The sequence below is a fragment of the Anas platyrhynchos genome, chromosome 13, assembly GCF_047663525.1.
Source record: "Anas platyrhynchos isolate ZD024472 breed Pekin duck chromosome 13, IASCAAS_PekinDuck_T2T, whole genome shotgun sequence".
In the NCBI taxonomy this organism is placed as follows: Eukaryota; Metazoa; Chordata; class Aves; order Anseriformes; family Anatidae; genus Anas; species Anas platyrhynchos.
In genome coordinates, this window is record NC_092599.1 from 8438630 (window position 1) to 8466577 (window position 27948).

Genomic DNA, 27948 nt, shown 5'->3' on the forward strand with positions numbered 1-27948 from the left:
TTAGGTAATATTTGTTCTAAAATATCAAAAAATCGTAAATTTTTTGTGAAAAGAAATAAGAAGGTATTTACCTGTATACATCAGTAACTTATAGGGGTAATGACTAGACTAGTCAAGTTTGGTGAAGTTGCTTCTAGGATCGAAGTTAATTCTGTGTATGGCTGCCAGCAGGTCACTGCCTCAGGCTCCTTCAGTGAATGAACATGAGCTTTAACAACAGTTCTGAAGGAAAGCTGCAGAGAGCTGCTGGTAAAAGAACTTTCCCCTTTGTTCATATTTTCTGCCTAACCTTGAGAACCTCAGATGTCATTCTTTTATTCCATTCCTTTTGGACAAATTTGGGCTGCTTTTGAAGTTAACAGCAGCTTTGTCAGTGATTCTAGGAGATCTGCAATTCATTGCTATGTATGGGTTAGTTCATGAATTTAGATTGCAGAACAGTCTTTTCTTTCTTTCTTTTTTTTTTTTTTTTTCCAATTATAAGGGGACTAAAGAAAAAGTAGTTAAACCAATTCTGCAAAAGGCAGCTATCAATCTGGTTTCTGCAGGCGTGCAGGGAGGTGATCAGTGCTACCACATGCTGCCAACAACCTGTTGTAAATCCTTTATAGGCTCTTAGAAAGCTAGTGCATAATTAACCTTTGCTTTAAAATATTCTCTTAACCAGAGAAGAAACCTCCCCAGATAAGCATGAAAAATATAATAGATGCATCTAGATGTTTCTTTCCTGAACATTTTATGACTTCCTCCCAGTGACATTGAGAACCATTGGGGTGGCAGCAGCCTGCTCTGGAACACAACTTGTCTGAGCGATGTCTATTTGAGACTTCGGGGTTTCTGTGCGGCCTTAAATTTCACATACAGGCCAAAAGAGTGTTTGCTACTTTATAGCATGCAGCAAAACACAAGCTGAAATCTACAGTGTGGTCAAAACATGCACTTAGCTAGAGAAAAGCGTATTCAGGAGAAACAAACAAAAAAATGCAAGGAAGTCAAAATCCAGTTCCAGGAGTGGAGTTAGAGTAATGGATGTGGGAGCACATGCTGACATAAGCTATATGTTTGAAACGATCAACTCAATTACTTAATCGGGCACTTCAGTTGTAGTCTTTGGGCAAATATTTATTCAAATACAAAGATTTTGTTGGACTTAGTCTGGTTCCTTTTAGCTGTTTGTAATCCCCGTTTCTCTTCCAAAGAATGCAAGTCATGAACGTTTTCAGGTGTTTTTATCTGCACATCTGGAGTTACTGGCAACCATCCTAGATACAGGAGAAAGTGACTTGTTAAAGGTTTTGCCTTATTTGACCAGGATTCAGAGCATTAATCTTGTTCAAAACACCCATTTTTCTCTGCTAGTTGAGGTATAGGAGGTACTCATTCATCCTACTGAGAGACTTGGCAGGACTTTTGGGAGCTACAGATTCAAATTTCAGCCTACAGAGTTGTGGGCTGGAAGCTGGTTCCTGAGCTGACATCATATGCTCAGGGATATATTATGTGTTTTTTTGTTGCTGTTTTATTGTCAATATACATTAAGAAAAAAAGGGGGCATGTATGCTGCTGAGAGAACTGGCAGAGGAACTATTTTAAAGAGAATGAATGGAATTCTAGGTCTTTCACATCAGAAGTGAGGCATGCCCCCAAAACTGGGGGAAGATTAGCAAATGGGGCATGAGTATTCTCAAGGTGATTAACTTTTCTTTTTTTTTTTTTTTTTTTTTTTTTAATGTGTTCCCTGGCTATTTGTCTTGCAGCAAATCTGGGAATACAAGTATGTATGTCACATTTTGTTATTTATCTATTTTCTGGAGAAAATACTCTTCCCAAGTACAGTCTTCTTGTGAATCCTGTGGTTTGATATCCTGCCTACTAGGAAAATAATGGTTTAGGAAGTGTCAGCTCTTAGTCCTACCTTCCTATAAACAAGAGGGAAGCTCTGACTGTTTTTAAAGGTCTACAGCATCTTTCTTATAAACAAATGTTAAAAATTCAATGGTCTCTTTTCTTTTTTCTTTCCCTAGTGTTGCTGGTTTTCTCTACTGAAACTTTTGAAATAGAAGAATTTTAGATGTGCCATGATCAAGAGAAGAATTAGACCAGTTCAATGTCCTTCTAATTTGTGGTGACAGTTTTCCAAATTTGCTGTGGTTTTGTTCAGAATTTCTGCTTTGAGCACCTCAAACAGTGCACTGTTGGATATTGTAGCAACTCTCACATTTTTCTTCAACGTTTTTCAAGAAATCTTTGTCATATTTCCTTTGGAAGACTTAAATATTGCTTGAAAAAATGGCAATACTGGGAAAAAAACACACACACACACACAAAAAAAAACCAACAAAACAAACAAAAAAAAACAACCACCAAAACCACAAAAGACACATTTTTAGCTTTTGACCTATAGATATCTACGAATCTTTAGTGTAAAGGTTCTGGACATGTCTTCCAAAAGTTAATATTTTGATATTCCCATCCTTTTTACCCTCCCTAAACAGTGTATTCCAAAAGTTTTTAGTATTATCTTCATAAATCAGAATTTCAGGAGGGTTTCATAGTGACAATACGGTGAGCATGTTATAAACAGACCTATCTTGAAGCACAACAATAAACTATTATTACATTCTTCGGAATGGTTTTGAAACTTCTCTCTCACCTTTCCTAAATTTTACCCCACTGTCTGATACACATATCAAGCAGTATCCTAGGCTTTGCAGGCATTAAATTCAGCAGAATGTAAATTGTACTGTGTGTGTTTAAGTATTCTTTTGGCACTTTTTCTCCTCCTGTAGAATCAGCAGACTTTTTTTTTTTTTTTTTTTTTTTTACCTCAGTGACTCCCATTTACTAGTGGACTGCAATTAGCTGAATGTGATATTTTAAAAAAAAAATAAATCAATCAGTGCACAAGAAACTTTTAATATTATTAAAATTAATTGCCATTTTATTTATGATCTTCTCACTTGATTGTGTATTATAGTTTTTTAATGTCACCAAACCATGTCAATAGCTGTTCAATAAAGTATCTGTCCTAAATGCTGTATTAGAAGCTGCATTTAATTGTCTTCTGTTAGCTGCTGCCACTTTAAGGTCAGTGAATAAATATTTCAAGTAACTAAGAATTTCAGTTTTTAAACAAGTGCTTTTAACTCAGTATAAGGTCATCTCACTCCCACTCGATGGTAGAAACTTTAAAAAATATTTGAGTTTCTCAACACATTTTTATTTTTAAAAATATGGTAGATGTAATAGTATGATAACCTCATTCTTATAAACTGAAGAAATGCAGTGCTGAGAAACCAAGCTGCAAAACAGGACCCACTTGGAAAACTGCCTTAGAAACACAGAGGGGAAAAAGTTCCCTTATCCAGAATGCTTGAGAGCTCTATGTGGAAGTCTGCAAACAGTATAGACAACAGTATATAAGTGGGAGTATAAAAGCACAGAAATGGGCGTTGGCCAGATTGCTTTTTCTTTTTTTGTTCGATTTTTTTGTTTTGTTTTGTTTTTTTGTTCAGCTGCTATTAAACAGCTCTCATCCCTGAACTGCACTGTATTGCTTGGACACTGGACAGCTAATTCTCTCCTTTTAATGACTTGTGGACGTCACCTCAACAGAAATGAAAGTTAGATCCGTTCTGACTAGCTTAACTAACACAGACCCATTAGCTGTCACAGCTTTCTATGATTAGCCTCAGTTTAGTGATTACAGAAAGATGTTAAATAGTCCCATTTGCCTTTACAGAATAAAAGCAATTTAAGATATCTTTCAAGAGTTGTCTGCCTGCTAGTGTTTCTTTAGAAGAATCTAGTTTTGCATATCTATAAAAAAGCAAGCTCTGTGATTAATAGAATGAGTAAAGCATACAGTAAAACTGCCTCTGTAAGTCATACTTGGATTTTGATTTTTGTAGAGTAAGCTACAATTGTCAGGAATGAAAAACTGAAAGATCTCAGTGGCTAAATTGAAACCTTCTGGATGACATCTTTGCTGTGCATATAGTTGATGAACTGAATAGACATCCCAGAAGAGTTTGAAAAGTTATTTGCCCCCACTGCCCCAGCTGGGAATGTCTGACTGGGGTGGGGAGAAGGTTATGTTCTAGGTACTTGGCAGTAAGTTGGTTGAGATTTTTGATGCAGTATGTAGTGCTAAATTAGTGACAAGTTCAAAAGACAGGAATGTGTTATGAAATGCTTCATAAATCAGAAAAAAAAATCATCTATGGAAAGAAGCATGACAGGCTTTCAGAAGGGTTTAGCCTTTAGACTCTTGTCTTGGATACTTTTGCACATGTTTCGTAGTGTTGTGGAGCTGCTTCATTCATTCCTTCTGGGACTTAATGAAAAAGGATGCCCCCGCATCAATATTAATGAAAATTAGTCCACACTGAAATTCAGATATCCTAGCTATTTCATGTGTCTTACTATGAATCACTGGCAGTAGAATCTTAAAGATATGACTAAGGATGAAAATACAGATCTTAATTTTTCAAGTGTACAGTGCTTTATATATATATATATATATATTTAATCCTTGTTATTCCTTTTTTAAAAAAAATAAATGGAAAATTATTAGTTCCATTATGTGGATGTGCTTATGTAACAGCTTATAAATATATATGAAACTCTCTTTAGAAAAGATACAGTCTTTATTCCAGTAACTTGCTGAGATGACAAATTTAGGAAAAAATTATAGGCCCTAATAAATGAATTTGTCCTTCTCTCTTTAACATTTCAAATGCCAAATTCACATGAAAATCTCTTGATAGATGCATAAAACTTTACTTTCTGCTTTGGTTTTCTGTATGTTTTTTCTTTGAGCACGTTTCTTAAAGAGACACAGTAATTCATAGAAATTAGTAACTTATTGCTTTGGTTTATAAGTAAGAATACAGCAAAATAAAACAAGTTTCTTAGTGCTCCTTATAAATAAGGATGTCCTGGGCTTTGTTCTGCAGAGGGACCAAACCAACCTGAGCCTATAGCTTTGACTGGGTTTTGTATTCTGTGTTCTTTACTTCAAAAAAATCAAAATGCTGTGCCTTGAAGCTACACCACAGAATAAAAATGCATGAAACTGAGAATGAATGGAGTTTTAATATCATGAACTGAAAGTCTGCCTGTTACCTATGACAGTATTTTTAAGTACCTTTCATGCATCTATCTGTTTTAGTTTTAAATAATGATTCTGAGGAGCAAATATATATGATGTCAAAGAATGCCATATAGAAAGAAATGTCGGTATTGCTCTAAAACATACCTGAAATATTTTCTAGTAGAAAGCTTTTTAATTAATAGATGGGTAGGCTTTTTTTAATATATGTCTCTGTCAATCTCTTCAAAGTGTTGGCTTGAAAACTAGCGTGTGTGTGTGTATATATGTATGTATATGTATGTGTGTGTGTGTATATATATATATGTATTTATATATATGTGTTGTGTGTGTATATATATATATAAAATGGCAGGTCTCTAAAGTTACCTATATGCTGTCAAATTGCTTAGCTGGAAAAATATGGGAGTGCTTTTTTGCAGGATAACAAATAGAAGTTTTAATGGGATTAATAAGGAAGATGAAATATTTTGATGTTTCCTTTTATGTGCTGAGGAGGATTTATTTTTTTTATTAATATTTCTTTTAATAGTTCGGGTTCTATAATTATAATGGCTTTCAAAAGGGCAGCATTAAATGAGCTAGCTGTGAATGGGAAGGAAAAAAAAAAGTAAACTAATAATTGCTGGAACACTAGTGAAAGCACCCATGGATACTTCATTGCTCAAGTGAAGCTGTTCTGAATGCTTGTGGCCACCCATTTTATCCTTCCCAGTTCTATCAGCTAGGGGCTCTAAATTTTTTAGTAAAGGTAGTCTTTGCTTATTTTCCTTTCCGTGTTCTTGGTTATGTGTGTACTAATAGCTACACGTGACTCAGCATTGGTCCCTAGTGTTGGGCCATGGGGACTTTTAGAACCAGGAATACGGACTGTTCTGTGCTTATAGAATATTTGAGATGGGAGGATTCATTCTCACTTCATCCATAGTCACTAATATAATAAACAGCATTAATTACTAAGAAGCAGCAGTAGGAGTCAAAGGCAAGCAAACAATTGCTCAAACAGTTAATGTTATCTAAGGTAATGTTAAAGCTGAGCTCCTCAGCAGCCCCTCTCAGTCTCAAGGAGTCTATCCCTGTGGTATAACCTTCCTGCAGGGGTTGCTACTGGAATGATTGGTTATTGCTGCTTTTCTCCAGACTTGGTTTTACAGAATTTTTAGTGATTAGAATTCAATTACCCATGAATTAGTTTATTCCCATTTTTCCTTGGAGATACTTTCATTACCTTCTCAGTCTCAGGGAGATTTAGTGCAGATCCTGAGTATGATGCTCAGGCGATGCTCTCAGCAGCTGAAATTAGAGCAGTCCCAAGTGGTCTTACTTTTAGTGTACTGAGGTTCTTCTGGAGGCATTTTCATTTAGGTCTTCAAACATATACTCCTAGGTGTCAACTCTGCCATCTACCAATTCTTATGGAAATATTAGTAGTGGAATGAAAATCCTAGGATCATCATTAGCAGTAAAGTATACCTTTCTGAAGTCCTATGTTTTAAAATACGGTGTCACTACCAACTGGAGCTTTTTAATTTTTCAGAACTTTCTTCCCCATTAATTAAACTGTTCAATACACTTAATGCAGTATACATTGTTGTTAAAATTTGATGCATTTCAGAAAGGTGTTTTGACAGAATACAAAATCAAGTGAAGTATGTATTTCTCCTTTCTTCTGATTTATTAGTTGTCTTTCTCAAGCACTGGATTTTTTTTTCAGTTTAAAAAAAAAAAAAAAATCCTCTTTGTAGCTGTATATGTTACCAGTGTGAAACCAGAAGGATTTTATTGGAGGACAGTAAATCATATTGATGTCAACAGAACAACAGACAAAGTACTGACAGAAAAAACTGTCTCACAAAATGTGCACCTTGGTAGAAGGATTTAACAGAATCTACCAACTACCTCCTAGAGTACTTTTTGGTGTTGTTAAATACTCTGTGGACTGACAAAATGCCACATTATATAAAGTCTCTTCACGATGATTTTTGTATGCATGCTTAGAGAAATGATGTTACTAATTTTTATAGTAATGTCGCATATACTTGTTTCCTAAGTAGTGGTATATTTTTTACACCAGGTTTATATTTTCCAATAACTCATTATGAAATGACATTTGGAATTACTTATGTAAGAATGCAGACATAGGTTTGGTATTACTCATGACCTTCACCAAACAATAAGAGGCTGCTGCATCCATCTTGTGCATGACAGGAATGTTTAATCGTTGTTCTCCAGTAATATGCTAGAGTAATGTAAGTGAAATGCATAGGGTCATATTGTCCCTTCCCTGCACACTACAAAATCACCCTAATCATCCTCACAGAGAACTATATGGTTTCGATTTTTTTTTTTCCATTTCCTTGTAACTAAAATACGTGTGTAGTTAAAATAGGTCTTAACAGGGAGCTCCTATTATTTTGTAAAAATGAGAAATATTTTTTGCTTTCATGTTTTTTTGGGAAATGCAGTGGTTTACTATGTAGTAGTTGGAAGTTAATGTTTTAATTTCACGTAACTGGTTCAGAAGATTATCTCAAGCTCTGCTATCTGTAAGCATAAAGAATTGTGACTTATTTGAAAGGGTGGATCTAATTAAAACTCATGATCTTTTGGATATTCTGAAGTTTAAAAGGAAATCTGAATGAAGAATTGTAATGTTGAAGTTTCTCACCAAAGAAATATTAGATCTGTGAAGGTCAATACCTTTTGCTTTAGAGCAAAATGTGTGTTCAGTGATTATCCTAAACACACAGTATTGATGGTAATGCTTTCCAATCATACTGTTTACTAAATAGACGATTTAGCAACTGGTGCTTTGGCAGGTAGCTAATTATTGATGGTCTAAGTGTCATTAATCATTAAAAATTTGTTTTTGATGACTTTATGTAGTGGAAATATATACTATAAAGCAATGTATACTTTTGTAACTGCATGTAGGAGGAAAAAAAAAAGGTTCCCCAAACTAAACCGCTCTGTTCTGATGAGTTCAGTAAGATTCTCGTGGAGAACACCCAATGAGCATTTATGGATGAATTTTTCTTTAAAATAATTTATGGCCCTCCTATTAAATACATCTAAATTGCATTTTCTTCTTCCAGATAAAAGACTGAGTAACACACAGAAGAAAGCCTGAGAGCCTATTTCTCATGTGAATATACTTGTCTGTTCACTGAGACGTGGGACCCATCAGTGATTTCTTCATGTGGTCCTGACAGCAATGAACAAAGAAATTAATACCAAAATCCACATGGCTAACATATCCATTTTCAGTACCTAGTTAAACAGCGTTTGGAAACGCCTTGAAAAATAAAAGTTAAGTCACGTAACAGGAACCTCTATGTATCTCTAAATCTGTAAGTTTCCCCTTTGAACTAGGAGCACAATCGTGTGCATCAGAATGTCTTAAAAAGAAACAGAGGGATTACAATAGAGCCAGTAATGCAAACCAGCTTTAGGTACTCAGGACACAGGCTGTATATAAGACTCTGTGTTTGAAGAAGTGATTAGGCTTGAGAGTCCAACCCCCCCGTGGACAGATCAGGGGTGAGGGTTATTTTGTGATCTGTGATAGAGTTTATTCCTCCATCTCTTCCAAAAACATTTTAATCCGATCACAACAGCAGATTATGTGAAGCCAAGAGGCTTGGCATTGGTAAAAACAGTGTACCCAGCTGCACACCCTAACCTCTGAAGAGAGATTGCCTTTCTGGTAAAATCTATTGTGATGTGCGCTCAAACTCAAACCTTCTGCCACTCTCTTCTGCTTACCTGATACGAAAAAGACCTTAGAGTATATAATCTTGTAGTGTGAAAGAGTGCTAATATGTGCTTCAGTATTTTATACACTAAAGGGACAAAAATACCTCCCACCAAATTTTCCTAAATCTTTCTGCATTTTCCTTTGTTTTTTCCCTGCTACTGTCTGCAGTCTTCTGCATCTTCTAATCCTCCACCAAGCAAATGTTGTTTAATGGGCAGCTGAACTGTGTGGTTGATGTACCTATGTATTTTCTAAAATTGATGTTTAGACAAATCAGAGAATTTCAAGACATTAAAGCCTTCAGCTTTTTCCATTCAAATGTGTGTAGTCATAATGGGACCTGAAGCAATCCCATTATGTAACTGATAACTCCTTAAAGAAGTTGCATTGTGAAATCAAGACCTTTCAATAATGAACAGTTCATCTTCCCTGATTTGGAAAGCAAAGAAAGTTCTTACATTTGGATTTCATCGATGTTGTTCATCCTTAATAGGATTGTGGGCCTGCTTTGGTAAATTGCAGTAGAGTACAATTCAAATGATCCAAGAGTTAGAGTATGTGGTTGGCAGTGCAATGTTTTGAAGTGTCAAAGCCTTGGGTATATGATCAATTAATTGTTAGTGTTCTCAACTATTGGGGATGGGGAAGTGGACTATGCTTCCATTCTTTAAACAAATTTATAGGCTAATACAGAACTGATCTAGTCAGTGTTGCTTGATTTGTCATTTCTGGAGTACTTCTCAGACTCTGAAGTCATGAGAATTGCCTGTAGTTTAGCTGAAAAGCGAATGAAAGAGGGCGTGAGGGAGACGGAATGATTTCAAAGAGGTAAAATGCTGTTTTCTAGGCCCACCAGCTAAAACAGGACAGACTGAAACTTAAAAGTTTCAAGCTAGATAACAAACACATTAAGGCTTGTTAAGCATGCAAACGGATCAGAAATTCAATAATCTTCCCATTATGAATAAGAACAGGTAAAGATAAAACATTTGTCAGGCTACCTCTCAGGTTCTTTGGTCATCTTGGATGAGTGAATTAGCTAATATACAAATGGGTTTATCCTGCCATAGGGTGGACATATGAACTACGTAATATCCTGAGATATCTGCTTGCCCTTTTGTTCACTGAATGGCATAACAAGAACATGCTGCAGCGGAGTGGGTTATAAAACCCCTCTCTCTCGTTTGTATTTTTGTGAAGACAAAGAATTACCATCAACCGCTTTAAGAATAAACCCATTATTAGTTGTGTAATGTGAAAGGAAAAATGGATTATTTGTAAAGCAATGGATACATTTTGATTAATTGTTAAGCATTACATAAGAATTCTTTTTAAAATTGCTTCTTATACAGCAGTTTAGATGTGGAATGAACAACTCAAGCAGTTGATGTATTGGCAGACGCATACCTAGCAAATGAGTTCTAAATTATTCACTTTGATTACCAGTAGTTATCACATGTGTTGATAATTATCCCTTTTCTTTGTATAATGCAGAAGATAATCTATTATCAACACTTCTTGGAAGTAACTACTCCTTTTTTGGTGTTGGGAGAAGTTTTTTCTTTTTCATTTTGTGCTTTATTCAAGGATTTTCTCCTTCATTAAATGTGACTGAGAATTGTTGCCTTTTTTCTTTTTTTCTTCTTCTTTTTTTTTAGAAGGTCACTTGCAAAGGTGAAACAAAATCAATAAGGGGTACCCCTTATTGTTAATTGTAATTTCTTCTTGTTTTGCTCCCATAAGCTAGGCTTTGCTCTAGAGAAGTGAGGTCTTGTATAGTGGAGGGATACTCCAAGGTGACAAAGTAACAGGAGGCCATTTCATTTTGCTGACAGAGGAGCAAACAAGTGTGTATTCCCCAGTCCTAGCTTTACAGTTACGGTGAGAAAGAGGCAAATGTTAGAAATTGAGTCTGTTGGACTTCGCTGGCTCCACAAAGGAGATCATAGAATCATAGAATATCCTGAGTTAGAAGGGACCCTTAAGGATCATCAAGTCCAACTCTTGACACCGCACAGGTCTACCCAAAAGTTCAGACCATGTGACTAAGTGCACAGTCCAATCTCTTCTTAAATTCAGACAGGCTCGGTGCAGTGACCACTTCCCTGGGGAGTCTGTTCCAGTGTGCAACCACTCTCTCTGTGAAGAACCCCCTCCTGATGTCAAGCCTAAACTTCCCCTGCCTCAGCTTAACCCCGTTCCCGCGGGTCCTGTCGCTGGTGTTAATGGAGAAGAGGTCTCCGGCCTCTCGACACCCCCTTACGAGGAAGATGAAAAGAGAGATTTGAATGCGAAGACTTGTTTTTATGTCTTCCTCTTTTCCCTCTCCCTTTAGCTTGGAAAGAGGCTGGAAGGTGACACAAGTCCTACTTTTGCTTTGTTTAGCTAGTGACGTGCAACTGATAACCACTAGCTCTGCACTAACGTTGGAGATGTACAAGGGCCAGGTGCTTATATAGAAAATGAGCAGTAGCTGATTGCCAGGGAGCATCAATATTATCTTTCATAAAACACTCAACAAATTCCAGACAGCCAAGTATATTGTTTTTAGTCTCTATTTCATCCGTGTAGATGTGATTGTTCAAATGCAGTGACTTAGTTATTAGTCTATTCAAGTTACTTTCTTCAGCTGTCTTATCTTACGAGTACTCCTGATGGATAAGAAATGTGCTGTTCCACATCTTATAATCAGATCACCTCTGAAGAACAATTGGAATAGATGTGTAACATCATTTTTTCCCCACTTAATAGTTCATTGAAATACATCTAATTTTTTTCTTCTAATAAGCTGAATTTACTGAAATCTTTTAAAATAGTGATTGTATCATTTTAGATCTTTGCAGGATAACGTACAATGTTTGATACAAGTTATAAATGAAGATTTTTGTCTTTACTATATGACATTTGACATCAGTGTAGTAAACAAACATACTGTCAACTTTATGCTGACAGATTAAACATTTTGAGAGCCACTCAACTTCTGTATGCTTTCTAAAGAACATTAATTATGGTAAAAATTGTTCTTTTTACCAACATGATTGAAAGCTGATAACCCAAGACCAACATTTTAGAAGAATATGTTAGCACTGATATATTTTTTTTTTTTTCCACAACTAACTTCTCTCTTAAGCATGCAGGTGGCTGTGGTTAGAAGAGTTTTTCTGTTGGTAGGATACAGCAGAGTTGATTTTTCTTGGAATCCTGTAATTTAAACTGTTTTATTGTGATCCCTTTTGCTGAAGTACCAATTATCTGAAGTTGTCCTGAATTCATTTCACTTGTTTCAATAAGACTTCTTATGGTGAGAGTTATTTTTCACTTTTGAAGTCACATATATAGATGAATGGGGAACAAAGATGACGTCAAGCTTCTTTTTGAACCTTCCCAAGGTTAGGATTCTAATGTAATTTGAACTTTCCTAGTCTTTTCTGCATTATGATGGTTCCTCTTCCCTATTCTGCAGTTGGTCAGGACTTCTGTTAAAATAAATTAAATAAATGAAAGTTCTGATATGTAATGTCATGGGGTTCAAGGTGCTGTTCAGATAACACTGGCATTTCCTTATCTTCCTTATCGTAAATTCATGCTTAAGTTCATTAAGTTTATTGTTGTATTTGACACAGGCTCCTACAGCCCTATAAGCCATAACTGTTTTTTATATATTTTAAATTCTTATATAACTTGGCATAAGTTATAAGTTAAGTTTCTTATATAACTTGGCATTGTTAATTTCTTTTTCCATAGGCTAGACCTCATTTCTCTAAAAAAACAAAACAAAACAAAACAAAAACAAACAAACAAACAAACAAAAAAACAACTAGATTTTTCAGTACCTGTATGAATGAATGATGTCTTCGTATATTTTTGCATACTTTTCCCAAAGCAGTGTTAGGAAATATAAACAGTGTTCCAAATATGCTCTGAGCCTCAAGTATGTCAGTCAGAAGAACTTTATCTATTGCAATGGGTTCATACATCCAGCTATTCAAAAATGTTTAAATAAGGAGTAGTTGTTGCATTTGAATCAGCAGTAATATAGGATTAAACTTTTATTTTATTATTTTATTTATTTTCATTTTTTCCCTGGTAGTTTTATTTAAAAGACGTTTCTTTATAATTGGCAACTAAAGAAATGATCTCATTTATTGGCATAATCTGCACTTTGAAAAGTCAGTTCAGGTACCAGAAGCAATTGCTTTTTATCAAATCAATTTCTGTACAAGTTCATCTACCTGCTTGTAAAGCATCTGCACAGAATGGTAATTTGTCAAGCTTAATCTGTGAGTATTTTCTCTCAACTTTGCAGTAGTGATTTAAGCTTTTTTTGGTTCTATAGGAATACATTTATAATAGGGAAAAAAATCTTTAAATTCTTTGTTAGAACTGTTGCTAAATACCACTTTATCTAAATTGTCTTTTATATTTGAGAGTCCAGTTAGCTGATAAGGAGTATCTCTTAGAATACTACATTCATAAGAACTAGAAGTAAAGATAAATAGTGTCCCTTGTTCCTTTATGGTCAGTGCTTTCTGTAATATCAGAATTGTTTATCAAATTATTGGTAAATGCTTTTCCATTCTGAGTCCCTTGAGTATCTTTTAATAAAATCTTTCCTTTTTTCTTTTTTTTTTTTTTTCTTTCTTCCCACAAAGCTAAGCTGCCTTGGAGTCTTGAGAAGGCAGTGTTATGTGGTATAAGCTAAAACAGATCTGATTCTGGTAAAGTAGACGTTTAGGACGTGAGTCATCTGGCACCTGCTTTACTGGCTACTTGGACACTTAACTTAATAGTTACCTTAGTAGCACTATTACTGCTTACACTACGATTAGTGAACTGTGGATATGTTTTTGTGGCATTTTCCAAGCATTACTTCATTATTGCTTTTATGCACCTGATAATTGTATCTATCTAACTTTATCTTCTGAAATCAACTCAAACTACAAAATTTTCTTGGTTTTGATTGTAACATGCTGCAAGACTCATTTATTGAAACTTCTTCTGACTGCCTTTTCCTTCTTGTAAAGAAAGGGGCCAATTTAAATTAAAAAATAAATATCACATAAAATTCATTTTTGTGCTGCATGGAATGATAGAGAACAGGTGTTGTAAGGAAACTACCCTAAAGGTTAGTTAGATAATCATAATCATATTCTCTTTAGAATTGCGTGGTTCTTTAACTGTATAGAAGGATTATGAATTTTACTATAAATGGATTTGAAGTTTTCCTGAGAACAATACCGTTGATGTCTGTGACACATGCTGGTTTTATCTCTATTAAGGACTATAAGATATCTAAAGGAATATTATTATGGTGCAACATAAGCTATAATTCTCCACTTTTTTTTTTTTTTTTAATACAAGGAAATCCTTCTGTGTGTTTGTTTGTTTTGTTTTGTTTCACTTTTTGTTACAGGGAAGTTCTTTGGCTATTTTTCATGTCCCATCAAAAGCCCGTCCTGGGCAGCAGTGTCACTTGCCGTTACTTGCTATCATATTCTAACTACTTCTTTTTCTGGACACTATATATATATTTTTTTTTTAAATCCTGGTAATAATTGGTAATAATCCTTCCCTTTCCTATCTCAAGGGCAGTTGTGCAAAATATCAGGTCTGTGGCATGGATACTGAGAATGCAGAAGTTCTCCTTTAGTAAAAGGGCCTCAGGACTGAACCATATTGTTTGTTTCCATCTGTGTGGTACTGAATTTTAGGGCAATGGTTTGTCTATCTAGCCCAAGTCTTGGAGGTACTTTATTTCAGCATCCATTGTTTAACCGTATATTTGAGTTCTGTGCTATCCCAAGAATGCAAATTTGAACACACTGTTCAACTATATAGATGCATCCAAAAGTGAGGTGGTGGTTGTTATTATTATTTATTGTATGTAACATTGGATCCCATATCACTGTCATTTCCTGATTCTGCAAAGTAAAGGATTATCACCAAGGTGTACTGTGGTGAGAAAACAGCAGCAACTAGGGGTTAGTAATGACTTCTTTACAGAAAGAGACAGGAGAATAAAGAAGTATCTCAGGATAAAGAGTCCTTGTTAAATAATACAGTAGATTTAAGGATGTTCTCTGAAGACGAGGAAAAATAAATCCTGACTCTGAAAGCGTGTTTACACACAAAGGCATGCTCATACTAAAACAAAGGCTAATTTGTAGGCCCTGCCTTTGTCTGTGGCATGTGGTTGGGCTGTTTGGCCCATTAAAATCCCGTGCAGGATCTGATCCCCTATATACAGATGAGTAAAACATTCTTGTCATAAGGGTCTAAAGAGGGGGAATAGTTCCATAGTGGAACCTTGATTTGTTTGAGAGAGCTAGTGAAAAGTCCCCTAAGATTCTGTTTGTTATGAGTCTGTAACAGTTTTCACTGAATAAAACATCCTAGTTTTGCCTTATAAAACCAAAATTAACACATTAAGATATGTTAATATGCAGAAAATCTCACTTTCTAGGTCTTAGACCATAACATCTTTAATTCCGATGTCCCTAGTATTGGATCACTTTTCTGCATTTCCTCACAGATAGCTAGCTCGTAGCCTTTCTGAGCTGAACAGTCTGTGCATACAAAATATTAATAAACCAGAAACATATAGTTCCAAGACAAGCAATTTTAAAAAATCACATTATGTATACTTAATGCCTAACTGACCTTTTCTGCTGTTTCTTAAATCTCTTAAAAATTCATCTAATTTCAAAGCCAGAGTATTAGCCCATTTATATGTAAATTGCCTTTAATTCATGCGTTGATTTGAAAGACTAATCCAAAAGATCCTTTACCACAGGTGACCTTTTTGACACCGTACTTCTGGGGAGACTGTAAAGTGGTTTCTTATGACCTCACATCCACCTGTAGCATAACATATTCCTACTTCAGTCTGTATAAATCAGCTGTGAGTGGTTTTCAAACAACATTGAATTATTAACACTATAACTTAACTGTCTTGGTTACTGTTATAGTTAAAATAACTCCCATTTAAACCAGTGATTGCTTTTATGTTGGTTTTCTTGCTTAGTTTAGATGTCAAACATAATTAAGGTATCTCCTGATTATGCCCTTTGAGTAACAAATAGGATAGTTTAGCTTTTAAATGACAGTCTCCATAAACTGTAAATTAAAAATAAATAAATAAATAAATTCAATATTTATTGTTGTCCAGAATATAATGGCACCACAACAGTTGATAGAACAAATATACTGTTTGACTTTACAGTTTCCTTTAATAAAGGTGAAACATTCCCTTTTCACAAGATATTGGACAAAATTGAATTATGATACGTTAGGAATTATAAAATTATATTTTTGTCCACTCACTGTCCTGAAAGTATCTCTTGAACGTATGCTGTAGTGTAAATTTTGCTGCAAAGACTGAAGAATCATGTGGCTTGGTGGACAGCATAATTCACTATTTTCTCATTGTGGCAGGTTATTACTGAGAAGTTGCATGCTAATTCTGTTGAACTGCAGCAGTTTCTTTTTGCTAATATATAATATTGAATAAAATAAATCCCATTTTGTCTCTCTTTACAAGTGAACTTCATTTTTTTTATCAGTTAAAGCTTCAGAAGAAGCACAACAAATATTTAGTGTTAAAGGTTGTTAGGTACTTCCATGTTCATCAATGAGATGACAAACGATGTGATATTCTCATTACATATTTTTAGTTTAGTTATGATGACTTTTTTTGTACTAAGGAAAAATAAAATCTGCCTTTTAAAATCCATTTAGGCAATGAAGTGTACCAGACAATGCATTTTTACATTATTATTATACAATAAGCAAAGATTATTTTTGTGTTGTATGCTTCATATAAGAAGACATAAAATACTTTACACTGTGAATTATAATAAAGAAGTAACACTTTGCCAAGTTACATGCAGTTGTGGGAAAGATGAGAAAAATATGCACAGATTTGTAGTAATAGAAGCAAAAAAGAGGGGAGAGTATGGTCTGTGTCTATATCACATTTTTTCAGTCATGTCAGGATAAATTAGTCTTAATGGTCTTTGTGGGAGGACAGGCCTGTCTAATCTCTTTTGACTAAGGAGATTTCAGAAGAATGAGAACAAGGTAGAATCAGAAGTGGTGTTTTGTCATTTGTTGGGGGGGGAAATTAAGAAAACCACCTAGCAATCATTATTTGCAGGAAATTATAAATTGTTTTAACATTTGAAGACCTAATGTAGTTTAAAATGCAGAGTAATTCAGTAGTAGTTAATGTAATTATGGGAGATATGGTAAAACCACACAAGAAATATTGATACTATGCAGGAGATATGTCTGAAAGTGAGGTTTAATAGTTCAGCTATCCAGTTACCTGCTAATTTAGCTATAAGTTGTTATAGAGTTGTTATAGTTGTTATATCCTAAATCAAACTGTGGAGCTTTCTTACCATTAATAAACTCTACATCACTACTGGATGCAGACTGTTTCTTTTCCTTCGGAAACAATGACTAAGTACTTAATTACCTGGAGTTAATAGAGTTCTCTGCATGTAAGGATCAAAAGGGGTTTTATATAATAATAATGAAAAAAGATAATATAATGAAAAAAATAAATTTGATTAGGGTTGACAGATATGTATATTCAAAATGTGGGGGAAAAAAATATGGATGGTGGGAAGAGGTCCCAATTATCTGATGTTGTCTTGAAGGCCTGAGGAAGAGCTGGACTGAATGGCTGTGGCTGTTCAAATCACATACATAAGGGCATATGTTAGTATCCTTGTATAGTTTGCTTATGCTTGTGATTACCCTTATTATTTGGTATGGCAATACAGTTATCTGCTTAAAAATTAGAGATAATTGGGAGATAAAAGGAATAAATGTAGGAAAAGCTACCAAAAATTAGCTGTACATGCCAACAATGCGGTGTTTGTTGCTGAGCCAAGGCCAAGAACTGAGCAGTCTAGTGTGAGATTGATAATTATGAATATTCTGGGTTTGAAGGTACTCATGAAAAGCTTGAAATGGTAGTATTGGATTTCATTATCAAACCCAGAAGGTGGTGTCCTTGTAGAGGTTACTTTGCTTTGCTGTTATCACAGCATGGTATGATAAAGAGTAGGATGTTGTTTACTGTTACAGAATGTCAGCTTTGGGGTAGAGATGAAAGGAAATAAATACTTCAGTTTGTCTTGCACTGGTGTAAATACAGACATAAATATGGTTATGTATTTGTTTATATATATGCTCCTGTTATGCAGACAACAGAATGCAAGCGTAGTGGTATTAACAAGTGAATAAAAGTAACATGAGAAAAGAAAGCTTTGGTTAGTGTTAGTATTTAAATACCCTCAATATCTATTTTCCCTGTCTTGATAACTGAGTGGTAAATAAGAATGATAGAACATCCTGAGTTGGAAGGGACCCACGTGTCCAAATGCTGGCTCCACACAGGACCACCAAAAATCAAACCCTATGTCTGAGAGTATTGTCCAAACACTTATTGAACTCTGGCAGGCTCAATGCCGTGACCGCTGCCCTGGGGGAACCTGGTCCAGTGCCCAACCACCCTCTTGCTGAAGAACCTTTTCCTGACATCCAGCCTGACTACCCTGTTGCAGGTCCATGCTGTTCCCTCAGGTCCTTTTGTCACCTCCTTGGAGTTATGTGAGAAGAATGAAGGAAAACGAAGAAGTCATCAAATGTTGAGCGTGTTTTGAATTAATGAAAATTACGTGAACTATTGGGAGTGATAAAACTTGCTTATTGCCTTGCTACAGTTTATTACTGCAAAGAGTCTGCCTCGGTGACTACACCCTTGCAGAAAGCCATGCCCATTACTCTCCCAAAGCCCCGGACTGGGGTTCTGTTTAGCTGATAACAAAAAATGGTGAAGAACTTCAATATTGGGTACTAGTGCAGAGAAAATACTTGAATTTTCAGATGTTTCAGGTTGAAATAATTCAGCTTCATGTTTGTGTGTAATGTTTAACAGCTGTACATACAAATTCATCTACTGTGTTTACTGTGTGCTAAGTATATAAAATTAAGAACTTAATCTGTTTTTTCTTCAAAAGATTTATATTTCTATTTAAGTGTAAGAGGTGTTCCAGGGTAGAATGATGCTGAACTAGGTATTAGAACTTGGAATACATATGAAATATTAGCCGCAGCTTCCAGGATCCATGATTTGAACTCCTTGCATCCCCACTTGACTGTTGCTTGATGACTTTCTTCACCACAGTAAACAACAAACATCTCTCTCAACAGAGCTACTTTAAGTTAGCCTCTGCTGCAGCAGGTGTCATTTAATGGGGTGGGACTTACAACTTTATGGAAGTCAATACCTGAGAGATGAATTTATGTACAAACCAGGGAGGATCAAGGAGATTGATAATGATATATTCACAGGGTAACTGTCATGAGGGACAGGACTGCAGTACCAGGAATAAATGAAGATCTTGGTTCAGCAAGATAATACTTCATGGAATGACAGCAAAAATAAGATGACAGAAAAGATTTATATTGATCAAAAGAAATACTAGCCTTGGGCTAAAGGAACAAAGGGATTAACAGAAAGCGATGCAACTGGCACTCAATGACTTAACTCTGACATGATTCAGTGGACACACCTTGGAAAGCCCATGAAGTCGTGTGTCAAGGAGAGCGTTTGGTTGCTGTATTAGGGCTGAAGTATTCTTCAACAGGATGTAAACATTAGAGGGGGGAAAGAAAAGTGACACGTAAAGGAGTGTGTGAGGTTATGTACTCTGCTCCTATCCATTTTTTTTCTTTAAAGGACTACTGTAGAGATACCCTCAGTGTTGCAGGCCAGAAAAGGGCTGCATTAATTTTTTAGTGCTATGGAGACAGCTTTTTTCTGTGACTGTGTTGTGTTCATTCATGACGGCATGACTTACTGCACACCAAACAGATAACCAGACTTGCCTTCATAAAAGATGTTCCAGTTAGACAAGTTTTATGTGCTGTGTTAGTGCACTCAGGTTTTATTAGGGTTATGTGTGGTTATAAGGAGAATTGGGGCCCTTTATAGAAAGACAGACAGTCACTCTCTTTACTATACTTACTATAATTTCAATGGCTGGAGATGCATCTTATTGCAATAATGATATACAAATAAAGTAGGAAATACATTTTTCCTTTTGGAGAAAAGGAGAGATTGCATCCTTCTTCCTCAACTAGGCTTTTAGTGGTATGGTCTCTTGACATACATGTTAGCTGTTCAATGATGGGTTCACTGCGCTCTCCAGTCATCTAGTAAATGAAGTGTCTGTGCCTCCTGTGAGCTTTCGAAACAAAGGGCTCAAGACTCTGTAAAGTGTTCTGCCTGACTTACGCTGTTTCAGAGGACCAACAAAGAGCCATACAGTAAATAAGTGTATCGAAGATTATGTCTGGCTAAATTCTGGCACATGAGATGAACAGTGCTGTTGGATAACCAAGCTTGAACCATGAGAAGGAACACGGGAATAGGGGGACAAGGGGAACGCAGTCAAGCATTTGAAGCGGTCTTAATCAAAGAGTGATCTTCAGGTTGTATAAATTAACAAATCCATACAAAGTGTGATTTGTCTGTAAACTTCTATTGTACTGGTATTTCTGTCCTTTTTGAGTAGATTTTTAGAATACTCTGGCTGATACAGAGAGCAGGTGTACAGCAAGGCAACATGCTTGGGACCTTTAGCTTGGATTTTTGCCTGAAATTTTTGAACAACAACAAAAAACTATCTCATCTAGGTGGGCTCTGGGCACTGAATTCCATGATTTTCTACATCCATTTCAGTAGCAATAAATAAATGAACTGAGGTAAGCGTCAACTGAAGACAACTCTTCTGGCAGAGGGGAAGTCTCTTGTGATATTCCCATTTTTTGCACCAGTTTTGATTGCATACCAGTGAAAAGTTAATAAGAGATGGGAATGTGGAATTTAGCTGGCCCATAGCTTCTTCAGGTTGGAAGTACCTTTTCTGTCCTATGTAAAAGAATATTTTTCTGAGGTCTGAGCGTCTTCAGACCTTAAAGCTCTCCACATGTAGTCCAGAAATATGACAGCAAGCTTTGACTATGAAAATGTTGTGAGGACTGTGAAAGCTTTATCTGTTGATTTCTTTTATTTTTTTTTGGTACCTCTTCCTGCTTTTTGTTTCACTTTATTTATGTTGAGAATATCCCTGTCTGGCATTTTCTTCTTCTTTTACAGCTTTCAGGCTTTTCAATATTGACTTTGTTTTATCCAGTTCTTAATTTCTTCAGATTTCTTTTTCTGTTCAAAGGGAATCGCAGATCATAGCTAGGAATTCTAACAGTATTTTCCAAACCCTAATTTCTAAATTTCTAAAAAATTAGAAGGTGACTGGTGTTCTGGTACTTGCTGTAGGCAAATATTCAGCAAAGAACACATTAAAGGTTATCTCTCTGATTTACAAGTAGTAATTTCAGAAGCTTTATGTCGCATTTCTTTGGCCATTTACATTTTAGCACTAGAGCAAATAACAATTGCATTCTTTTTTGATGAAGTTCAATTTGGAACCTCTTTTATTGTTCTTCAGAAAACTCTTTTTCACGACAATAGGTCCTGATTTTCAAGATGTTTCAGTGTTTTTGTTTGTTTTATTTTTTTTCTTTCATTTTGGCCTCTTGCTATAACAGTTAACACAAATACCACAAAGTATTATAAGAACACATTTTACCCTTATGCAAATAGAATTTCCTTGTGTGAATTTTACAAAGCAAATTGTTTTGCTTTTGCCATTTGTCTTGTGTAAAATACAGTTAAACTGAAGTTTAAGGGTCATTTGTTCTTCCCCTATGCAGCCTATTTCATGGTTTAGATATACTAGCTAATTTGGGGCTAGTTCTCAGTATGTACATAGATTTAAGTATGAGACATATCGTTATCTGATTCTTAAGCTCAGTTTCATTTTTCTTTGTGGAAATGAAGCAAAAGGGAATACTTGTTTCATGTTTATATCTCTAGTTAATTATTTTCAACTTTCATTTGTGCTATAGTAATGGAGTACAGCCACATTTTTTCTAAAAATACTGAAGGGCAAAGAACTTTTCAGATTAAATGTTCACATCTTTTTTTTTAAATATATATATGGGAATTCTGTTGCTCAGGTTTTCAAAAAATCTAAGTGGGTTTATGAAAGTTGTCATTTTCCTTTGACACTGTCCCTTTAAGAAGAAACCTCTAATTTGCTCAATAAAATTAATGTTTATTTCCTGCTACTTAAGCTGTTACTGACCAGTTAAAATCATTTCACTTTTTTTTTTTTAAATTTATTTTTATTTTTTATTTTTCCAGTGAGGGCAATTTAAGTGAATGGATACTTTGAAGGGAAAAGGCTTGCTAGACTTGTCTATCAGTGTTATCTTGTATTCATTTCATAATCCTCTCAGTACCACAATGAAACTACTTCATTGTGTAACTTCGGTGCATCTTTTTTTTTTTTTTTTTTTTTTTGGTACAATTTTGCAATTCTAATATCTCCTTGCTATTGTGTTACAACAGAATCGAGGAACCAATGTATTTGCATGAAGGACATTTTAAATTCTAATGTCAAGGGTCATTAATCATTTTTGTTGTTATACTTACAAAGCTCATTTTCTGCATACTGAAGAGGCTGTGGGGTAGGTATCCATTTTGGAAATAAATCTTTCAGATTACCCTTTCATTTTATGTGAGTTGCCAACTACAAATTGAAAAAAATGCCAAGCCAAAGTAGTTCTCATTTTTGAGTTTTTTGCATCTGATATCAGTAGGTGGTTTTTTTTTTTTTTTTTTTTTGAGAACTTACGTTGTCACTAACTTTTTCTACAAATTATATTCCTTTTATTTTTTTTGCAGTCTTTGTTCCTTTAAACTTTTTTTCTTTAGTTTTCTGTTTTCAAATCTTTTCCTGGAGAATTACCTTAAAAGCATTTTTTGTTTAATTGTAAACTAGATGTGCATATACTGGCTTATTTGGATTCATTAGATTGACTTTTTTTTTTTTGTGAAGGCAGGAATGTATTTGTACTAAAATGAAGTTAGACGTTACTTAGTTAATGGCTAAAAAGAGCTGTATGCATGAAAACCATAATTACTGTATTATTAATAATAACAAAATCAGAGGTCAATTTGTCAATGGCATGAATGGTTATAGATTTTGATGTTTTGAGTAATGTTAAAGCTAATTAACTCTGCTTTTCTTAAGAAAGGTTCAGGGTGATCTTTAATGCATCTGGAACCAAGTGCTGAGGATTCCTCCTACATGCTGCTGTTATAGAATGTGGCACTAAGGGATGTGATTTAGTGATGGGACTTGGTAGGTCAGGTTCATAGCTGGATTTAATAATCTTGAAGGTCTTTTCCAACTGAGATGATTCTATGGTTCTATGATAAAGGTTAACCTGACTTTTTGTTCAGTTATTTATCGTCCTGCTTAACTGCTGGTGGCTGTGGCTCAAAGTGAATTGATTGTAATTTCCTTGTTAGCAGAATAATGATGATGCAATAAAATGTTTTGAGTGAAGAGCAGAAGTTTAATCAGCACAGCTGTTTGGTTGTCAACTTGGAGCATTGCTCCTGTGGAGGGTTGAACCTTCTGATTTATCTCAGTGCTGGAACTCAGGAGGGATGTATACTGAGATTGTCTTCTCAGACCCATTGAGTCTTCTTTGCATAGAAAAGTTGGTACCTTGCAGTTTGACAGAAGTTTGGGGCCAAAAAAAAAAGGGAAGCTTGTTTTTAAATAAGTGCTTGCACGTGTTAAATAAATACATCCATGAGAATAATGGATTATATTTAAGTTTTTCCTATAACTCAGAAAATAAAAATCCCAACACACAAATAGTCAGCTGGAAGTCTTCAGCCTAGCTTAGTAAGCAGGAAATGTAGTAAGTGGTTGTGAGATAAATATTTGCTATAGTTTGAGCTACCAAATATAGAGTATGTATATGAGAGTAAATGTATTGCACATTAATTGACCTTAATTGCTTGTGAAAAAATCCTAATACACTTTTTTCAAGATCTGATAACAAATGAGTGCTGACTACAAGTTTGCCAAGCACAAGAAGCAGAAGAGAAGTGGTTGTATAGGTAAGCAATGGCAATTTATTGTGGCAATTTAAAGAGAAGATGAAGGTGTATGGAATACTCTTTAGTGCTTTGTTTTTGAGTGGATTAGCATCTTAGTGTAGTAGATAATCACTAATTTGTGTTGTAAAGATGGTAATATTAGGCAGTTTTCTTCATGTACAGATGATACTACTGTTTCACTTATTGAGTACATAACTGCATCACAAAGGATCTGATATGCTTAGTTACCATTTTTTATTCCATTGTAAATAAAGGCATGTTATGCCTAATGTACTTTGCATTGTGAAGAGTAGGAAATATTATAGAACTGTAAATAACAATATGATCTTTTTGTGAAAGGGGAAAAGTGAAGATGTTGTTTTGTTTAAAATTGATCAAAATTATATGGAGATAGTATGAATGCATAGCTGTGATTTGTGGGATGTATATTCGAGAATCCACTATCAGACTTTAGCATTTCAATTACAAATTTCTGGGAAATATGTGAGAAGAGGATAATATTAATATGAATATGCTGTAAATAAATGCATAGCTCATTGCATTTGCCTCAAGGTATGTCCTTACTATTTGGATGAAAAAGCCAGTATCCTGTAGAAATAGTTAGAAAAGCTTTGCTTCAGTCCGTGGACCAGTCCGTTTTATGGAGATACGGCATCTTAGTTATTCCAGTATAACAAAAAAAATATGGAAAGCTGCTTTCTCATTTCAAGTAATTCAACTACTTGGAAAAATTCTCACTTTAGAGTCACAAAGAATTAAATTAAGAATTCCATCCCTATACAGCTTTTTTTTTTTTTTTTAATCTAGAAAAAAGATTAGATTTAAAAAAAAAAAAAGTATAGAATTTCCTTTCAAGGAATTTCTCCTTAAAAATCGCTGCTGTGAGATCCTGATCTGTGGAAAGACACTCCTGTGTAGAGGTAGAGCTGTACATGGTGATAATAAGCCAGTTTAAATGATTAATATACTAATTAGTAATAACTTATTTTAATATCAAACTTATTAACTTTATGAAGAACGGTATTGATGGGATAGTGATTTTATGAAAGACAGAACTGTGGCTTAGAAGGATCAAAGAACTTGCTGTTCTCTTCAAAAGCTGAACAAGAATAAATGAACTAGATCATGCCTAATACTTGACATTTTTCTTCCTGAGCTAGAGGACTCTTATCAGAAAACACATCTGCCTTCATACAGTCTGAAGCATGGGAGTACTCTCTTCATATTGATTAGTTTTTTTTCTTTGTTACTGATTGTGGATTTTTTTTTTTTTTCTTGAGAAAGAGGAAATCATAAACATTCCCCTTTGCTTACCACCCAGACATCTATACTTCTCAGAATTTCCTCTTCTGGATAATTCTTCAGGGTGCTTTTGGAAATCCATAACTAATCACTTTGGTAGTGTTCTTGCAGTAAGTGTGATGTGAATAATGGCACAGGTAGAAATTTTATTGACTTAAAAGTAATTAAAAAAAAAATAATAATTCAACATTACATTCTCTTCCCAAATGGAAATTTTTTATTTTTTTTTTTAGTGGACTTTAGTTGATTTAATTTGAAATCAGTAGACTTGAGTTCAAACAAAACATTATTTCCTTCCATGTCATCTTTTTTCCTGTCTAAAAATTGTTTCTCTCCTCTATTCTTGATGATCATTCTGTAATTTTATATATGTCCTACCCTATTTGGGCAAAGTCCAGAGCATCTCTTGGCACTGCCTAGGGAAATTTTATCAGCATCAGGATAATATTAAGAGGAAGAATCAAGCAATTAATTTCTTTCAAGGTAAAATCAGCATATCTGACTAGGTATTATATTACTATGTGTAGCAAAATTTCAAAGTTAATTTAGACTACGCGAAGTAAAGTCATCCATTTTCAAATGCATGAGAAGAGATGATTAAATTCCAGATTCCAGTGTAAATTAGCTTCTAAACATAGAGGTTTGCAGCTTGAATTGAATCAAAGAGAGTTTCAGAGGTTCAGAGTGTTAACTATTTGCTGATGGCTTTGCTTGATTCATTTTTGGAAATGATATCTCACTGGGGTTGTCCAATTCACAGTATATAATGGATTAATGGTTTGGAACTTTATCTATAATTCTTTAGCTTTACGTTTAAACAGTTCATAAACTCTTGATATCCTTTTCTCCCCTCTTGAATTCATTAAGAAAATACCATAAAGAAAAGCTTGCATTCTCTTTTCTTCATATTTTATTATTTAGGAAAATGCATTGTTATGTTAATATTCTAAACCACTGTAATGTAATAATTTATGGACTTTGGGGAGAGAAAAAAAAGGAGGTTAGTTTTTTCAGTCCATTCTATTAAGAAGAGATAAAATGGACAGAAATCCATCAAATGCCTGATGGATAGGGTGGCTACCTTTCTGAAGCTTAGAAAGCTAATGCATCTTTCCTATTTGGGATCTGTGTACTACTGTTACCATGGGCATGGCAGTTGCTTGAATGTAATAGACGGCACCCACTATTTTTATTCTCTGTTTTCTTTCCCAAATTGTTTGGTTTTAATACTGATTCTAAAATATGTTATGTGAAATGTGATTTCAGTGTTTTGGGTTGGACACAGCTAGGTCTGTCCTTGTATCCTGCCATCAGCTGTTGTCTTAGGAGGTATTTGTGTGATCCTGTATCATTGCATTCACTAGCATTCTGTTCACTCTCCAGAGCAGTGGTTTCCCTCTCCATGCCCTTGTTTTTGTTAGTTCTTTTGTTGTTGTGATATTCAATGTTTCAAGACACCATCGCTTTTTCCAGTTCATAGTATGGTGCTGTCTTAAGGACAGCATGCAACTCTTCTGTTGTTCTGTGTTATCAGACTATGCTCTCTGCTTACTTCTAGGGTGCTTACTTTTTCTAGTAAATAATGCGATGGAATTAAAGTATGGCCACTAAGCTTAAATCTAAATAAATCCTTTTTGAATGCAGATAAGTGGGAAGGAATGGGTGAAAACTCAAATAAGAAAAAACGGCAGGAAGAAGTGTTCTATTTAACTTCTATTTTATCTTTTGATACACCAAGGTAAAAAAAAAAACGTATTATGCTTAATCTGAATTCTTGTGGAAAACTTCTTCATTGATAGATGATATTTACCACCTCACGAGTCAATAAACATTTTGAAACATCTTTGACACTTTCAGTTTTCATCTTTCTGATGAAAAAGTTTTCATCTTTTTGACTGTCCAACACATACCATGATCAGGATTGTGTTACAACTTCAGTAAACTAGATGTAAGCCAAGTTATTCCACAAGCCTGTGGAAGCAACTCTTCATCAAATATTTAGTTGTTGGTGCACAAGTACATCTGATTCAAGCCGAAGAGGCAAAGGGCCAATTTTGGTTTCTTAACATTCCCAGAAGCATCGGTTCTTGCGAGGCAATTGTTTCTGGTTTAGTTCATTCTTGGTGTTACCATTTAGTAGCTTCTCTGGTCTTAGTTTTAAATTGTGGAAATTACACTTCGTCAAAAATTCTGTATTTTTAAATTTAGAAAAAAACAAGCTGGTTATGTTTTAATTGGTTCCAAATCAATAATCATATATTTATGCATTTTTTTCTGTTCAGAGGTGTCTGCATTTAACCAAATAATTTTTACTCTTTACTCAAAAGCAGTCTAGTTTCTTTTTTTTTTTTTCCTCTTGAAATTCTAAACTGCTGGGAAGCAATGTGAATAATTGATACCTTTTATTACTCGTTGTTCATTGCTCTTGCATAAAGAAAAAAATCTTCTATAGTTTGCTCTCCTGTGTAGTAAACAGGCTTTAGGCTTGCAAGAAATAGCAGCTGTAGAGACTATTATTTCTGAGGAGGTTTTCCATTTTCTGACTAGCTTGATGGACCTGCATTTTTAATTAAAAAGTCAACAAGCACTATTGTGGTAGTCATAGAGCTTGGGTGAAACGTAATCAGACAAATCCATAATATATGTAAAACCACTTTAATGAGTGAAATTACTCCAGAGATTAATCTATTTTGTTGTAAAATGAAAGTTCTAGGCAAA

At 34.8% G+C, this 27948-nt stretch overlaps 1 protein-coding gene and 1 long non-coding RNA gene across 4 annotated transcripts in view; both read left to right on the plus strand.

Moving 5' to 3' along the window:
- The window catches only part of FHIT (fragile histidine triad diadenosine triphosphatase), a 565789-nt gene that overhangs the window by 93941 nt on the left and 443900 nt on the right, over positions 1 to 27948 (plus strand). The gene's annotated exons all lie outside the window — the stretch shown is intronic.
- Positions 169 to 2360, plus strand: LOC140003556 (uncharacterized). Its single transcript, XR_011812436.1, has 2 exons — positions 169 to 249; positions 2025 to 2360. It is a non-coding gene; the product is annotated as an uncharacterized lncRNA (long non-coding RNA).